At 38.9% G+C, this 15228-nt stretch overlaps 1 pseudogene; it reads left to right on the top strand.

The window, feature by feature from the left end:
- The first annotated feature begins 4614 nt into the window (after window positions 1-4614).
- Window positions 4615-14596, top strand: LOC101607876 (annotated as a pseudogene).
- Window positions 14597-15228: the final 632 nt, after the last annotated feature.

The following is a 15228-nucleotide window of genomic DNA, read 5'->3' as shown; positions in this document are numbered from 1 at the left end:
ATTCTTCATGTGTGACAGCCTAAAGCTTACAAAAAGGATTCTTTCCTTGGATGCTGTTTGATGAATTACTAAGGAGAAAATAAAGGGAAAACAACCGTCTATTTTGTATTAGGTGAGGAAGTTGCTTTCAATTGGTGATGTTATTAGTTATATGAGACAGAAATTGGCTAGGCAGCTTAGGTGTTATGGACCCCAAAATCAATAGCTTTCTCATGACAAAATGCAGAAATTGTCCTTGAGCCTGTAGTAGAAAATGCAGGTCATTATTCCTCACTACAGGTCAGAAACAGCAGAAAGATCTGGCATTTCCTTGTCTCTGCCACCTTAGGGTTTCCTTCCATTCCTTCCTAGAGAATTAAGATTGCTCTTTTCCAGAGACCTTGGCTGTGACTGCAAACACCTGATGCTAGGACTACACTGGCTATACCAGATATCTATACATGGACTCAAAAAATCCACAACCTAAGCCTCAAAGTGGGTTTTCTAAATTGCCCCCTTCCTGCCCTGTGCAAGACCTCTGCTGTATTCTCTTATGGGGTGTCTCAAACACCCTTTTGCCACCCTGGGAAAGAGCTTGGCTTTGCTACCTTTTCTTATATTCTGAGCTTAATCCCTCCTCTCTTCAAGCTTTCTGTCCTAAAACTCTAAGCTATAAAAGAATCTCTTGGAACCTCATCTTCTGGTCTATAAATTACATTTGTTAAATTCATAAGACAAGAATCTGGGAATACCTCAATTTATCACTGTGCATTGGCAGAAAACCCTAAAATTCCTGTCAGTGATGTGATACTCTCTCATTTAAAAATAACATGCAGCTGGATTATACACTAATTTACCCATTTATACCAGAAGGGGAGAATTTAAGTCAGAAATTCTAAGGGTCCTGAAGCCCATTGCTCCAAGGTCGCCTCTACTCACCCACCCCCACAGGCCACATCCTGCTTTACCGCCTTTACCCTGTTTGTTAACTTGTTTTTCAGCCAGCAGTCTTTCCCAGGTATAATAGCATTCTGCTTCTCTAATTTTGCTCAATGCAAAGAAAAGCACTCTGCATGACTCAGGTTATGTTGGCTAGGGTTTCAAGCCTACAATAAGGTAAAGAATCCAGGGTGTTCATATCAAAAAGTCCTATATAAGCCCTGAGCAACTGAAGCTCAGAAGGCCAGGCTTTGGAAATTATTCTCCTAGCCCTCACACCAGATTGTAATAAATCTTTCTGGATTCTCTACTATGCCTTTTGGTACATGATTGTCAGCCTTCCCACCTGCCCCACCCCTCTAATTGGTAACAATACAGCCATTCAACACATATTGTTCATGAACTTAAAGGGCTAGCTAGACACTGAGATAGACATGAAACTAGAGAAACAATGGAAACAATTCCAGTGCTTACTCTTAGAAGATTCAAATGAGTGAGATCAAGAGGATCATACATTTACAACTGTTACAGAGGATAGAACAGAGAGTCATTTCTAAATATATGTGACGTGCCTTCTTTGAGGTATCATAGCTTTACTTGAAAAACAACCTACTTCATAACCTGAAGTTTGATCTGATAATTTAGGAATGTATATAGTATTTTATTTCAAATTACTTATTTTATCTTTATAGTTATTTTAATCCTAGGTATTAAACATATAAAAAGAATTTTGAAGAATTTTCAAAGGTAGATAAAAGGTAGTTTCCATCTAAACTATGGCTCAGAATGGTATCATGCACAATTAATGAGCATAATAACATATAGAAACAGCAAAACAAAGACATGCATCTGGAGATATTAACAAGGAAACTGAGTGTGTGGGTCTAGGAGAGTGTGTGCTCTGTGTTGTAATGTTATTTTACTTTATATTTTCTAAATAAAATGTATGTAGGGGATTCCTGTGGAAAGGGTAAAGGAAATGGTTCACCTATATAAATATAACTAGAAAAATATACAAGGCAATTTCTGTGCCTTACATTTGGCCACAAAGTATAATGACTTATGAGAGAAGGAAACCTAATGATCTGAACACCAAAGTGGCCCTATGTGCCTCTGAGAGCTTCCAGGTGACAGAAAGGAACAGGGAGTTCAGGGAGAGAACATCTGACTGTGTAACATTAGGAGAAAGAGCAGAGGCCAAGTGTAGAAAACTGGAGAACAGAGAGTACCACCATAGTGTGTCTGGTGACTTGTGAGGGATGTGAATGCTCCAGCAATATATTCACCAGAATGCAGAACTGTCCATGCTTCAGTAAGTGAAGCAGGGTATTTAAGGAACCACATGATGCACTTAGAGGGAACAGGGGACTCTGCCCCATCAAGCAAATAGAGAACACAAGGTGAAATAGGCTCCTAGCCTTACTGGAAAATAATTAGCTCTAAGTCATTTAATTTATTTAGGCCCAGTTCTGCTGAATTAAATACAAAAACATTTTATCCAAAATATCAAACTGTCTCTGAATGATTTTAAAAAATATGTGTAAGATTATGGGCTGGAGAGATGGCTTAGTGGTTAAGTGCTTGCCTGTGAAGCCTAAGTCCCTGGTTCGAGGCTCGGTTCCCCAGGTCCCACGTTAGCCAGATGCACAAGGGGGCGCACACGTCTGGAGTTTGTTTGCAGAGGCTGGAAGCCCTGGCGCGCCCATTCTGTCTCTCTCCATCTATCTGTCTTTCTCTCTGTGTCTGTCATTCTCAAATAAATAAATAAAATATTTTAAAAAAATATGTGTAAGATTAAAACACCTGTGGCATCTTAGAAATTAGTTTTGTAGTATCTTTTATTTAATCATAAATTACCAAGCATGTAAGAAAAATATCCATGGGAAGAAATGTCAGTCAATTAAAAACTCACCTAACAGCAGTAGTCATGACCCTTAGGAGTGTAATGTCTGCTGCTGTCTAGCTAAAAGTATATACTGTATTCACCAAACTGCCCAGTAAGCACTTCTCTTGATGTTCATACCCATATAATTAATGCTACTCTCACTTTTGGTTACAGAACCTTCTCTTTTCAGATGGAAGTGACTCAGAAGGCACCATGGTGCTGAGAAGAAGTGACAGAGGAGTGCTCAGCACTGAAATATCTTAATCACACCTTCCATGGCTCAGGGTCCATTGCGGTAGAGGTGCCAGAAAGAATGTAAGAGCCAAAGGAAGGGTAGGACTCCTTGCAACATGCTCCTCCAGACACAAGATGGCCTGGATATCTATGACCTCTCTGTGTCTGACACTACCTACACAAGACCATCATAATAGGAGGAAGAGATCATGACATCAAAATACAAGAGAGACTGATTGAGAAGGGAAGGGATATGATGGAAAGTGGAGTTTCAAAGGTGAAAGTTGGGGGAGGGAGGAAATTACCATGGGATATTGTTTACAATTATGGAAGTTATCAATAAAAAAGAAATTTTTTATTAAAATCTCACTTAAATATAAACATACTGCACATATTCAAGATATTTATAAAATAATAAAGTACATTAGAATTTATGAAATGTTTTAGAAGTGATCTAATAAGTTTAAAAGCCAAGAGTAGCTCAGAAGTAGTGCATGAGGATCAGAAATCTATAAAAATGGCACAAGATGAAATTGCATGGATGGCAGCTACTATGTGTGACATGAACATCTACAGTGTCCAGTATGTCCAGTATTGCTCTATTGCTCTTTAATTCATTACATAGAAGAAAAATAGCCTAATAAATGTATAACTTGGACTTTAAAAATAAAAAAGTAGAGAAGGAACAATATCTGAAAAGATAATCTAATGAAACTGTAAATTTACAGATCCAAGAAACAAACAAACAAGAAACAAATAGTTTTTAAGCCATAGATATATAGGCATGTTTGTAGCTCTACATAAAGCAAAAGGCACTTATAAACTTATAAATACTGAGTGGATGAATGTTGAGAAGACTTTGCTTGAGCAAGGTTAACTCCATTTGGTAGAGGAAAGTAACATAGAGAAATGGCTTAGCAGTTAAAATGTTTGCCTGCAAAGCCTAAGGACTTAGGTTCAATTCTATCTTATGGGAAAAGAACTAAAAGGCAGCACAAAAGGACATGTATATTAATAGGTTACTTTATTCAACAAAAGAGATCTAATAAAAGCCACAAAACATCCAGCTCAACAAACAAGAACAAAAACCTGTTAGCTATAAGACATGTTTCAAATGACTCAAAGTCCAGTACCTGTAGATTTCAGAAGAAAAAAAGTTTTCAGAAATTTTATCAAAAGTAACAGATAGATCAGTGATAACTAACTCCTCTAGAGGCCTGAAACTAAAAGTAATGAAAATTTAACAAAATAGATTGAATATGAATACAATTTCTTCTCATTAAAAAATCTCTAAAACTCTCAAGTTAGAATTAAACTTTCTTCAGCTTTCTGTTCCTTGCCTGGCATAGAACAACTACTTTCCATCATCCTTGCCAGATATTTCCACATTGAGGAATGGCAGAGAGAAACCTGACTTGAAGCACCTCACGTTCTTATTGAAAATCCGTATCAGCATAAGTTAAAGTCAATATGCAAGATCTACTTATCAGTAATAATATGAGCTACTCAGCCTTTGCACTTACTTGGACACAAAGAATCCTCAACAACTCAGAATAGAAAGACATTATTTAGGAATAATGTACATTCAAGATAAATCAAAGGAAAATTCCTCCAAAGTTATTAAAGAAAGTGAAGATAAGAATTTAGAAATACAGGGCTGGAGAGATGGCTTAGCAGTTAAGCGCTTGCCTGTGAAGCCTAAGGACCCCGGTTAGAGGCTCGGTTCCCCAGGTCCCACGTTAGCCAGATGCACAAGGGGGCGCATGTGTCTGGAGTTTGTTTGCAGAGGCTGGAAGCCCTGGCGCGCCCATTCTCTCTCTCCCCCTCTATCTGTCTTTCTCTCTGTGTCTGTCGCTCTCAAATAAATAAATAAAAAAAAATTAAAAAAAAAAGAATTTAGAAATACAAAGTCAAGATTATCAGAACTATCTAGCAAGCAAATCAGGTCCAAAGGTGGCTGTGAAGTTACTGGGTAAGTCTTCCAGTAAGGTTCAGGTAAACCCACCTGAAAGGAAACCTCAATGAGGACCAGGTTCACAGAGGCAGTCTCCAGTGATAACAAAGCTTCTAAATGTATTAATAAAAATCTGGACACCATGAAGAGACAAAAAGAATCTACATAAAAGAAATTATGTCTAAAAATGTTAGTACATGAAATCCCTAAGAAAAGCTACAACAGTTAACAGAGTGTTTTATACAGTCTTCGTGAAGTAGAGAGATAAGGGTCAAGTTCAAGTAGTTAAACAGAGTTCACAATCAATAACAATAGAACATTGTAACACTACTAAAAGTAAATCTAATGAAGTTTAAAAAAATCAAAAATATGTGAAAAGGAAAGTAGTGGAAATAAAGTCTGACTAAGGATGGTGGAAAGCCAGTTCCTAATGAAGTAATAAATTCCAAAGCAAAGAGCAAAGTAGAGCTTCAGACAGTTCTCAGAGCATCCTAAGATCAGAGAACTGTTTTCAGAAAATAATTGGAAAAGAAGAAACCAAACATCATGCCTGAAAATTCTGAGGTTAAAAGATCAAAAGTGGCTATGATAGTAGTATCTAAAACAGATGAGCTGAAGAAGTCAGCTAGCACAAAATTCTCCAGAATCCCATAGCCACCAGTTCCTGAACAAAGTGTAGATGAGTTGGAGCATGTAGGAAATAACAAACATGGTAGCATTCTCAAGCTTTGTAAAGAAATTGCTGGTGAAATTGAGTCAGATACTGTCGAGGTAAAAAAGGAATTGTTACAAATGGAAAGTGTGAAGGAGAAGAGGCCTACAGAAATAAAATGGGAAGAGATTGATGTTCAATGACAAGTACTTCATCAAAAGGAAATAAATCAGGATGTGCAGTGTAGTTGTTTCTTCCCCAGTAGGAAAACAAAACCTATGAAATGTATTCTAAATGGAATAAATAGTTTAGTGAAGAAGAACTCCACCTGGACTAAAATTAAACTCTCCAATTTTTTAAAAAGCTTTTTATTTATTTATTTGAGAGTGACAGAGAGAGAAAGAGGCAGATAGAGAGAGAGAATGGGCATGCCAGGGCTTCCAGCACTGAAAATGAACTCCAGATGTGTGTGCCCCCTTGTGCGTCTGGCTAACATGGGTCCTGGGGTATTGAGCCTCCAACCGGGGTCCTTAGGCTTCACAGGCAATTGCTTAACTGCTAAGCCATCTTTCCAGCCCAAACTCTCCAAATTTAACTCAAAATAAGTTAGGCTCTCAAGTCTCTCCTAAATTGAGCTTCATAAGAACTGGATTTTCACTGCCAGTTTTAGAGATGCCTCATCCAGTATCTGAAAGTACACTATTGGAGACAAAGCCACATGACAAAAACATAACTTGCCAACAGGAATAAAAAGAAAAAGTTAAGTTTCAAGGAGTTAAAATTAATTATGTTATAGTCGAAAATAGTAAAACCACAAAAAAATACAAAATTTGTTATTTGGATAATCATATAAGACCCCCTTCAGGCCCCCATTGAATAGCCAGATGAAACTATTTGAATCAGCACCAAACAAGAATTTCAGGGACTTCCTGGTAAGATGGCAGCATAGACGTCATGCCAAACCAGCCTAGGGAGAGCAAAACCACAGCAAAATCCACTCTTCTTCCAAAAAGTTAAGGTGGATTCCGGTTAAGATGGTGGCGTAGGTACCACGCCAAAGCAGCCTAGGGGGGAAAAAGACCAAAAAAACTCAGCAAAATATACACTTTTACTAAAAAGTGAGGTGTATAGGAAATTGAAGCGGCAGCGGAGAAGTAGAAGAGATCCAGAGCATCCAGAGCCTGCACAGGCTAGCAAAAGCGGCTCCATCAGCTTGGCCAACTGTGGCAGCTGTGGCGCACCAGAAAGCCGCCAGGCTCGGCTTCAGCCACAGGAAAAGCCAGGTGAGGGAGCTTCCCCTCACACCACGCTCTCCGCAACTCAGGACATGTGAAGGGAGAGCGGCAGTGAGCAACGGAGGAGCAGACCGTGAGGTAGAAGAACATGTGGAGCAGCGAGAGAACCAGAGCAGCTGAGGCTCCCTCCCCTCCCCCACCGCCTGAGCCCAGTTCCGGCAAACAGAGCAGCGGTCCCAGGACCTGGCCATGCCAACTTGAGCCGACAGTGGGACCCAAGCAGGAGCAGAGTTCGGCAGCAACATCAGTGGCTCCGACACTGGTAACAGTGGCCCCAGCAGTAGCAGCTCCAGTCGTAGCAGCAGTGGCAGACCCAGCAGCAGCACACCCAGGAGCAGCAGCAGTGGCAGACCCAGCAGCAGCAGACACAGGAGCGGCAGCAGCGGCAGACCCAGGAGCAGCAGCTTTTGTGGGAGCAGTGGCAGTGGACACAGCAGCAGCAGCTTCAGCAGCAGTGGTGGCTCCAGCAGTGGCAGCTACAGCAGCAGCAGAGGCAGCAGCAGTGGTGGACCCAGCAGCAGCAGCTTCAGCAGCAGTGGTGACAGACCCAGCAGTGGCAGCAGTTCCAGCAGTGGGGGTGCTGATCTGCAGGGCCACACTTGCCAGGCTCGGTTTGCCCCGCAGGAAAAGCGAGTGCCCAGCTCCAGAAATCAAAACAGCAGCCCGACGACCCAGGCAGCAACTTGACTGAGACCAAAATCATCCAAGGTAACTGGGATTACACCAGGGAAGGGTCTCACTTGGTCCAAGCTGACTTGGATCCCTCAACAGACCAGAAATCTTAACCTCTTTGTTGATAGAGGATCTGGTCGTTATAATAACTATTCTTGCATACATACTCGGGGCTGTTTTTGATTGAATGGGTACAGTGTTTAGTAAAACTTTAGAATCTACCTGTATTTTATTCCACTCAGCCTGCTTGAATACTCCTATAGCAGGGAAACTCAACCCCTAAGAACATCTGAGAGTCTTAAGAGCCACACCTAACACCTTAAGCTCCTACCCTGAAAATATATTACATCAAATCAATTGATACAGCTAAGATTACCCAGCTAGCATTAACTTAATCCAAGATGCAAAAATATATACATTATAACACAAGAAACACTAAAAAGCAAGACGATATAAATCCACCTAAAAGTATTAATGCATCAGAAATGTCCTCCAGCGAGAACAAGTTAGAGGAAATGCCTGACAAATAGTTCAAAAGAATGATTATAAATATGTTCAAAGAGGTCAAAGAACAAATCAAAAGAAACAAAGAAGAAATCAAAGAGGAAATCAAAGAGGAAATCAAAGGGATCAAAGAAGATGCAGGACACCAATTTAATGAAATAAAGAAGGCAATACAAGACATAAATAAGGAAATAGAAATAATAAAGAAAAACCAGTCAGAATTACTAGCAATGAAGAACACAGTTAACGAAATAAAAAACTCTGTAGAAAATCTCACCAGTAGGATGGATGAGGGAGAGGACAGAATATCTAAGCTAGAAGACCAGGTGGCAGATCTAATACAGTCCAACAAAGAGAAAGACAACCTTATAGAAAAGTATGAGTGGGAATTTCAAGATATTCGGGACACTATGAAAAGATCCAATATAAGAATTCAGGGCATAGTAGAAGGAGAAGAAATCCACTCCAAAGGCATAGTAGGTGTCTTCAACAAAATCATAGAAGAAAATTTCCCCCAAATTGGGAAAGAGCTGCCAATGCAGATACAGGAAGCCTTTAGAACCCCAGCCAGAGAAAACCCAGAAAGAACCTCTCCTCGCCATATTATAATCAAACTTCCAAACACACACCAAAGAAAAAATATTGAAAGCAGTTAGAGAGAAAAATCAAGTTACCTACAAAAGCAAGCCCATCAGGATTACAGCAGATTATTCAACACAAACTTTTAAAGCCAGAAGGGCTTGGAGTGATATATTCCAAGTTCTGAAAGATAACAACTGTCAACCAAGGTTACTTTATCCAAAAAGTGAAGGTGTATAGGTTATCATTGGCCACAGCAGAGAACCAGGTGAGGCCAAGATCTACCAGAAAGGAGGAAACTGGCCAGAATACTGTGGAGGCTCTAGCAGCCCCAAATCGATGCAGACCTGCAAGCCTACCTGGCCCAGTGCCGCCAAGCTGTAGGAGCAGAGACCAAACAAGGGTATTTTCCAACCTCAGCAGCCTTCTTGCAAAGTCAAGAAACTTAAAAAGGAGACTGCAGAGGCCCACTGAAGGCATAAAGGTAGAACAAACTGAACAGCTCCAGTACAACTCCAGGCTTCTTGCACTTTCCCAACCTCACGTCAGAATCGCGAACCTCTGGAGAACTTCTTCAGCCCCTGGTGGCAGGGCATCCAGCACAGCTGAACAGAGCACCAAATCTACACATATCTACATATTGCTCAGTAGAATTTTACAATTTGTGAGTAAATTGTTCCAAGCAGCCCACTAGAATACTTGAAGAGCAGGCAAACTCAACACCTAGGGTTACTTCTGAAGTTAAATTGGAGTACAAGAGCTACACTTGGCACCTTAAACTTCTACCATGAAGGTATATATAAGGTTGGATTTCCAAGTCTAAGAGCACTGCACATAATTAAAAACCCAAGCATCAAATCAACTGAGTATGGAAAAATTGCTACATTATACTACAAGAAACACAAAGAATCAAGAAAATACAATCCCATTAAAAATTACCAATCCATCATAACTGGAGTCTAATATAATTAGGGAGAAAGGAGGAAACTGTCCAGAATCCTGTGGAGGCTCTAGCAGCCCCAAATCAATGCAGACCTGCAAGCCCACTTGGCCCAGTGCCATTAAGCTGCAGGAGCAGAGACCAATGGAGTCTAAACTAAAACAGTCCCCCCAATGGGAGTGTTTTAGATTAAATGCCTGACTAAGATTTAAAATAAAAAAATGACTTTGATCTATACTCAAAGAAATCAAAGCAAAAATCAAAGGAATCAAGGAAGAATAGAAATTCCTCAAGGCATCCCAAGTGAACACAGGAAACCAGCTTAATAAAATAAGGAGGTCATTATAAGACTTGACTAAGGAAATGGGAATACTGAAGAAAAGCCAGGCAACAATTCTAGCACTGAAAAACACAGTGTTAAAATAAATCTGTGGAAAGTCTCACCAGTATAATGGATGAAGGGGAGAACAGAATATCTAAACTAGAAGACTAGGTGGCAGACCTAATACACTCCAACAAAGACAAAGGCAATCTAATAGGGAAGTATTAATGAGAATTTCAAAATATTTGGACACTATGAAAAGATCAAACATAAGAATTCAGGGTATAGTAGATGGAAAAGAATTTTACTCCAAAGGCATTATATGCATTTTCAATAAAATGATAGAAGAAAAATCTACCCAAATTGGGGAAGAAATTCTAATACATATACAGGAAGCTGTCAGAATACCAAATATACAAAACCTGGAAAGAAACTCTGCATGCCATATTATAATTAAACTACTAAACACAGAAACTAAAGAAAACATGTTGAAAGTAGTTAGAGAGAAAAAGCAAGTCACCTATAAAGGCAAGCCCATCAGGAAAACAGCAGATTACTCAACACAAACATTAAAAAAACAGAAGGGGTTGGAATGATGTATTCCAAGTTCTGAAAGATAACAACTGTTAACCAAGATAACTTTATCCTGCAAAGCTATCTATACAAATTGATGGAGAAATAAGGACATTCCACAACAAAAGTAGGCTAAAATAATTTATGACAACTGAGACACCTCTACAGAAAATAGTTGAAGAAACCCTTCATGCTGAAGAAAAAGCAAAGCACACACATGAAGAAACAGGAAAAGGAAACCATACTTCAATAACAGTTAAAACAAGAGGATAAAGGGAAAACAGGAAGCACTACAAAACAAGAAGAATGGCAAGTATAAACACATACATTTCAATAATAATTCTTAATACCAATGATCTATTGGATATATTTTTGTTTTTTGTTTGACAACATTTTGTTAAGACTTTTTGCACCTATGTTCATGAGGGAGATTGGCCTGTAATTTTCTCTTTTTTAAAAAAAATTTTTTGGCTCTGTCTTTTTCTTGTTTTGGTATCAAGGTGATGCTGGCTTCATAGAAGGAGTTCCTTTTCTATTTTATGGAAAAGTTTGAGAAGCAGTCGTGTTAGTTCTTCCATGAAAGTCTGGTAAAATTCACCAGTGAATCCATCTGGCTCTGGATGTTTTTTAATTGCGCGACTTTTTATAGCTGCTTGGATCTCAATGCTTGTTATAAGTCTATTTAAATTGTTTATCTCATCTTGATTTAATTTTGGTTGGTCATATGAATCAAGGAAATCATTTATTTCTTTCATATTTTCAAACTTAGAGGTGTATATACTCTTAAAGTATGTTGTTATGGTTTCCTCAATTTCTTTGGTATCTGTTGTAATTGTGCCTTTTTCATCTCTGATTTTATTAATTTTTATTTCTTTTCTATTTCTTCTGGTCAGATTTGCTAAGTATTTATCAATCTTGTTTATCCTTTCAAAGAACCAATTCTCTGTTTCATTGATTCTTTGGATGGATTTTTGGCTCCTATTTCATTAATATCTGCCCTAATTTTTATTATTTTTTCCCATCTACTGATTTTTTGTTTACCTTGTTCCTCTTTTTCAAAGGCCTTAAGGTGAAGCATTATTATTATTATTTTTTGCCTGTAAACTCTCTAATTTCCTAATATAGGCACTTAGATCTGTCTTCATTGTATCCCAAAGGTTTTGGTATGTTGTATTCTCATTGCCATTTGAGTCTATGAATTTATTGATTTCCTTTTATTTTTCAATGACCCATTCAGTGAAACATAATAGAGGACCCAGATGTTAATCCAGTCAGCTACAGCAATCTTCTTTTTGACAAAATTAAAAAAAAAATCATTGCCATAAAGATAGCCTCTTCAGCAGTGGTGCTGGGAAAACTCGATGTCTATATGTAGAAGGATGAAAATAGATCCTTGTCTCTTTCCATGTATAATAACCAAGCCCAAATGGATCAGGGATCTCAATATCAGACCTGAAACTCTGAAACTGCTAGAGGAAAAATTAGAGGAAACCCTTCAACACTGTGAATACAGCAAAGAGACAACCTACAGAATGGGAGAAAATCTTTGCCAGCTATACATCTGACACAGGATTATTATCCAGAATATACAAGGAACCCAACAAAACTAAACAATAAGAAATCAAACAGCCCAATTAAAAAATGGGCTATGGAACTAAATAGAGAATTCTCAAAAGAAGAAATACAGATGGTATATAAGCATCTAAAGAAGTGTTTTACACCTCTAGTCATCAGGGAAATGCAAATTAAAACTACTTTGAGATTCCATCTCACCCCTGTCAGAATGGCTATCATCAAGAAAACAAATGACAATAAATGTTGGTGAGGATTCAGAAAAAAATGGGAGGAACCCTTATATACTCTTGGTGGGAATGTAAGCTGGTACAACCATTGTGGAAATCAGTGTGGTGTTTCCTGAGACAGCTAAAAATAGATTTGCCATATGACCCAGCTATAGCACTCCTACGGCATAAATCCTAAGGGCTCTTCTCACTACCTTAAATATACTTGCACCACAATGTTTATTGCTGCTTTATTCACAATAGCTAGGAAATGGAACCAGCCTAGATATCCCTCAACAGATGAATGGATCATAAAGATGTGGTATATTTACACAATGGAGTTCTATCCATAGGTGATGAAAAATGAAATTATGAAATTCACAAGAAAATGGATGAGTCTAAAAAGGATTATACTAAGTGAGGTACCCCAGGTGCAGAAAGCCAAACATCACAAGTTTTCCTCGTTACAAATGTTCAGACTTGTTTTTGAGTTGGAGTAAAAATCAGAAGCAGAGACCAGTAAGATGAAAAAGGGCTGCAAGGGATGGAGGAAAGGGGTGGAATTAAGGGAATGGTTCTGTATACATGTAAGTAGATGGACAGATTACTGTGGCTGGAATTGCCTAAGTGAGATCAGGGGAAGAAATTGAGTAAAAGGAGTATGGGGAGAGCAGTAATCAAAATTCAGGGTATTGTGAATAAGCCACATGATAACCTACTTTGATGGATAATGGCTTATCTAGAAGCCATAGACTGTTACTAGAAAAATTTCCGTGCCAGGGATGGGATACCTTCCAGTTCATTGTTTGCCTGGGAGTTCCCTGATGCCCCCAAAACATTACAGGCTATTGCCAAGGCTCTTGGTTTTCCACCAGGAATAGATGATAAGACCCTATTACTGAAGATTAGCATGCATGGGCTGCAAAGTCCCTGAGAAACAAAACTGGGGCTGAGCTGAAAACATTCTCTTGGTAGACCAGCTGACATAAAGCTGGAAAAAGCTGCGTTGCATGCAGGCTTATGGGAGACAGAAGCTATCAGTGGTGAGAACAGTGAACACTGCAAGCCTCAAGTTTGCCCAGACCAGCCAAATGAGCCAATGGATGCAATGTGGCATGTCTGTTGTGGAGGAAACAAACTGCTTTCTAATTGGACTGGAGACCCACTATATGGGAGGGAATACAAGCCTGGTACTAAAAATCTAACCAAAAGCCTATGGTGTGGATGGTCATGAGCATTAGGAGTGTAATGCCTGCTCTTGTCCAGCTAAATGCATATACTGTGCTCACCACACTGCCCTATAGCACTTCAGTTAATGTTTATATCCATATATTAATATTACTTTCACTTTTAGTTAGAGAAGCTTCTCTTTTCAGATGGCAGTGACCACTAGGATGACCCAAAAGGAACCATAGTGCTGAGGAGATGTGACAGAGGAATTTTCAGGACTGAAACATCTCGGTCACACCTTCTAAGGCTCAGGGTCCATTGAGGAAGGTGACAGAAACAATGCAAAAGCCAAAGGAAGGGGATGACTGCTTACAATGGAATTGACCAGACAGAAATTGGCCTTTGTTTCATGACCTTGTAGGGCCTAACGTTATCTTCACAAGACCCTCATAATAGGAGGAAAAGGAGATATTAAAATAAAGGAAAGACTAATGGAGAGAGGGAGGGGCTATAATGGAATATAGATTTGTGAAGGGGAAAGTGGGGGATGGGAGGAAATTATAATGGTTTATTGTCTGTAACTACAAAAATCTGTAAATAAAAGGGAAAAAAAACAAACAAAAAAAAAGAATTTCAGCTATTTGGAATCCAAATCTAAAAGCAGTCCAATAGAAATTATCATTGCTATTTCAACTTTGACCATTGAAGCAAAAATTATGCCAGAGAGAGAAAGAAAATTTTCAGATTCAACTCTCAAACAGCACAATATGCTTAACAAGAAAATATCTAAGAACAGTGAAATCAGGGACCCACCATCAGATTGTTCTCAGCTTAATTGTATTCACATTTGGAGATAACAATACCAATGGACTTTAAATTAAAAGATCACAGAAAGATGATGAAAAACAGCTGGTCATAGACTCAGGACAAAAAAGGTTTGGAGTGTCTTGTGATATGTGTGGAATGCTTTGTATATGGACAAAACCCACCACCTGCTTTTCCACAGCCAGTTTATAAGTACAGTAAAGAATATGGGCTGGAAAAAGAAAGGATTCTGGCTGAATATCCTCATGAAAAGAGTAAGGGAAAACCGTCAACATATTGGCATAGACAATGACTTTCTGAATATAACCCAAATTACTCAGGAAATAAAACCACTAGTCAATCATTGGGATCTGATAAAATTACAAAGCTTTTGTTCAGCAAAGGACACAGTGAGTAGAGCAAAGAGATGACCTACAGAAAGGGAGAAAATCTTTGCCAGCTATACATCTGACAAAGGATTAATATACAGAATATACAAAGAACTAAAAGAACAAAACAATAAGAAATCAAAGAAACCAAATCTGCCCAAGATGGTGACATACCAAATAAGCATCTTGAGGACCAGATAATGGGGGGGTGGGGTGAAAAGGGAGGGTAAGGGTGGAGGTGGGGGACACAAAACTGTACACAAATGGCAATGGCACCATAAAATTCTACATCTTAAAAGATAGACTAAATTATTGAAGATTCATCAGGTCCTTAGAGGGAACACATGAATCACAGGGCCTTGGAGAGGGTATGATGAAGACTAAACTTGATGTTATCCTATTTCTCTCTCTATTCCTCTTCTTTCTATCTCTTTTATATAACCAGCATGTGGTTAACACCCATAATGAGCTATTGATCAGTATCTTTTTCTTCCTTCTTTTCCTTGGTGCTGGCCTGTGACTTCCAGCACCAGCATGTGGGTAATATCCACAGTGA

This window comes from Jaculus jaculus, chromosome 8 (assembly GCF_020740685.1).
Source record: "Jaculus jaculus isolate mJacJac1 chromosome 8, mJacJac1.mat.Y.cur, whole genome shotgun sequence".
Classification (NCBI taxonomy): domain Eukaryota; kingdom Metazoa; phylum Chordata; class Mammalia; order Rodentia; family Dipodidae; genus Jaculus; species Jaculus jaculus.
Note: the sequence above shows the minus strand (reverse complement) of the source record. Positions and strands in the feature narration are given on the sequence as shown.